The sequence below is a fragment of the Manis javanica genome, chromosome 13 (assembly GCF_040802235.1).
Source record: "Manis javanica isolate MJ-LG chromosome 13, MJ_LKY, whole genome shotgun sequence".
Classification (NCBI taxonomy): Eukaryota; Metazoa; Chordata; class Mammalia; order Pholidota; family Manidae; genus Manis; species Manis javanica.
Genome location: NC_133168.1, coordinates 37493861 through 37497616, shown reverse-complemented (window position 1 = coordinate 37497616; position 3756 = coordinate 37493861).

Sequence of the window (3756 nt, the reverse complement as noted above, 5' to 3'; positions counted from 1 at the left end):
CATGACCTCAGGGGTCTTTGTTATCTTGGATATCTCGGACATAATAAGGGCTTCCCTTTCCCCTTCCTTATATCCTATTCGTCATCTGTTCCTCGAGCCTAGAGGCAGAAATTAGCTAGTCTATTGGATACATACCCTCACAGATGTTGACCTGGCACATTATATTTAACAATAGAATTAATCTTCAACATTAAAAATGGTAATATTTTATATAAAAATACAAAAATGTACATTTCTTTCCAAAACAAAATGCAGCTATAATCTGCTGGACTGGGGAGCAGGTTCCCCTTTGGTGGGTTTGCATACTGGAGTTTGCCACTGGCCTCCCTTGCTCAACTTCATTTACACCCCTGCCTGGCTCCCCATTTGAATTTGGATTGGCTGCTATAGGCCTCCCATCTTTTCTTCTCTAGATCCTCATTCCAGGGGCCATTGGAATTCTCACAATCCCTAAAGAATAATCCTTGACAAGTCCTCTGATGACAGTTAGTATGGTTTATAGTTTCTTAATGCAATAGAGTTTTTGAGAACTTTTACTAGGCCCTTGCAAGAAACAGAAGGAAGCAGAGCAGTAAACCAGGAGTGGTACATTCACAGATGCCCTCTCACTTCTGAGGCAGGATTCAGGACCACCAGCCTCCTCCTGACTCAAGGCAAGGCTCCCCTGGTTGTATTCACAGAGTCTTTCCCAGCAGGGCCTATCTTAGGAATCAAGAGTATTTTACAAAACCATTAGAGAAATTTTCCTAGGTTCCCAAGGAGAGCAAAAAACTTGACAGAAATTTATACAGTGCCAGCAGAAATCTTAACTTGCAGGATAGAATCTTTGGGGCTATTTTTCTTAAAACACTACTATACTTTACTCAAATAATTGTTTTATTAATTGTAGAACTTTCTTTTTGCTGACACTCTTTCTCTTGTCCATCTTTATTCCAGATCAACTACATCAACATTTAATATGGGACTACTTAAACTTTGCTGTGATTTTATTTTTTTCTCTGAAGTTAGAGAGAGTATCTCATGTCAGACCAAGCATTATGTGAGGAAAGAATATAGTATAAATTGGTGAGTGAGGTATGAAAAGTAGAGTTTCAATCTACATGGCAGAGGCATATTTGCCCAGATTCGCAAGCCAAGGTTAACAACCTAAATTTGTTGGTCTCAGAGTAACTAGGTCTTGCAATGTGTTTTATTTCATACTGCTATTGAAAAGTCTGAGGCTAAACAGAACAATGAATAGAGTACAAGGAAGTAAGCAATCTTAAAAATAAAGAAGTTATTCAAGAATGTTGTCTTCTAGAGATGACTTAGGGGGTAAAGTTCAGACTCCAGTCTCTTCTGGTTTGGCCTCAAGTTTCTTTCTAGTTTCACTCATCACTGCTGCTTCTAACAGATCGCACCCCTAACCCCAATGGCATGCTTGTTTCTTTCCAGATCCTCTTACCATTGTCTTCTTCAGTGTGTACTCTTCCTTCTGTCTGCCATTCATTTCCATTTTTCTCTCAAAATTCTACTCCTCCTTCAGTGACTATCTCAGTTCATCTCCTTTGTGAAGATTCCATGCAGAAGAGATCCACTGACATTTGGGTTCCAGTATTACCTGAGTATATTTCTAATAGTGCTTATCATACTTTTTTGAACTGTGTACATGGCTAACTGCGCTATTTGACTGAGTTTGTTGAAGGAAGGTTCTTTGTTTTGTTTCTCCTTAGTACCTACCTTGAGTCCTAGAACATAGCAGAAATGCATTAAATATTTGAAAAGACAATGACTATTAATAATAATCCCCAAGTACATTCAAGATTCAAGTAGTGTAAATGTACAAATAACTGAATATCCATATATATATATATACACATACAAGTATGTGTGTGTGTGGATGTGTGGGTGTATTGATATCATTTCTTGTTTTTTAAATATTTGCTTGGGAAATGACGTTCCATGCTTTCAGTGAAGAGTCATGTAAAGTAGATACTGTGTCTTTGTAAATTTTTTTATGCACCAGTTGGAAAATATCTCATAGTGTGGTTGCTTGTATTAGTGAGCTAGTGCTCAATAACAAAACACCCCAGAACTTACAATCTTAAAGCAATGACAATTCATTATTTCTTCTAAGTCTACATATTGTCTGACGAATTCTACTGATCTTAACTGGACTTGTTTATGGGCATATAAGTTGGTTTGTTGGAGGCATACTACTCTGTGATGGCCTTGTTGTGGCACTCCTCCGTGTAGCATCAGGCAAGTCCTGGCTTGTATTTGTGGTCATGGCAAGCTGCCAAAGAGGGAAAGGAAATGTGCAAGGTATTTTTCAAACCTCTGCTTCTGTAATGTTTGCTACTTTCCCACTGGCTAACATAAATAAATGGCTATGATCAGAATTAGTATGAGAAAGCACTACCAAAGCTTGTAGATATATGAGTGTAAAAATAAGTCAATTAATCCATCACAATGCTTAATAAATGCATAAAAATAATAACATTTTATACATTGAAATGTAGTAAATAAAAGATAGTGCTTTTCTCCAAAGATATATTATAAATTCAATCTAACTTAGTGAATCCTGTTTAATCACATTTTCCCTGAGTTGTAAAATCAGGATAATAATACCTGATGCATACAATTTCTCTGAGAATTATGTGAAATAATTAATATGCAGTCTTTTCACTGTACTTGGCACAAAGTCATCCTCAACACCTATTCATTTTTTTCTCTACCTTCTTTTTGTCTATAGACTCTTATGTAAGCACCTTCAGTTTCTCACTATCTAATCATGTTATATGAGACTATGGAGAAATGTTTCTTTGGTAGAATAGATGTATTACAGAAATGAATCAACTAAATGAGACATATAGAGGTAGTGTTACCTTGAAATGTCTTGAAAAGAAAATTGTCATATTGTATAAGATCAGTGAAAATCACAGTTCATCATTATTACACACCACAGTCTTTGCCAGGAGTTCTGGGCATAATCTGACCCCACATACTTTGTTTTATGTGAAGATGTTGCTTAGTAACCTTGTGTTAAGGGAGAATTGACAAGAAAGCTATCTCAGGCATTTCTAACTCAGGTCAGTACCATTATATCCTTGGTATGAAATTGGAAACTTTTACTTAAGGTCAATGGACTCAGCATTCTTCCTTGGTTCCAGCCTTTTTCTCTGCAGCACATGATACAAACTTGAAACATTAACTACTGAGCAAGGCTAAATCATCATTAAATTTAGTTTGGGTGTCTTGTTCCTTGGTGTCTTGCTCTTTACTTGCAACATAATTAATGCTCAAAATGGATGGATATTGATTGTTCAAAGTTTAGAAACTAATCTAGAAAGTCTAGTTAATAAAAGATTTAATCTAAAAGTTAAAAGGGACAACAATACCTATATATCTGTTTATAAAAGATATTAATAATCCACTCAGTATGTATTCAATTTTATTAATAAGTAATACTATTCATAAGAGTTAACCATTCAACTCAATTAAAGGAATATATCGAGTGCTTTTTAAGTGTCAGTTACTGTGCTGGGCACTAGGTATGACAAAGCTCACAGAAAGTTTCCCCATTGCATAAGTCAGTTAAAAGCATTGATGATGAAGTGCTGCTGTGACAGTGAGTCAGAAAACCCCTAGTCCACGGTGACTATGCTGGGCATCGTGATTGCCTGTGTCCTCTGTTCAGGTATTCAGCCTCCATCACAGGCCCGGAGTCGGCTAAGAATTATTTTGCAATAGGAGAATGGTTGGTTGATAAAAAAT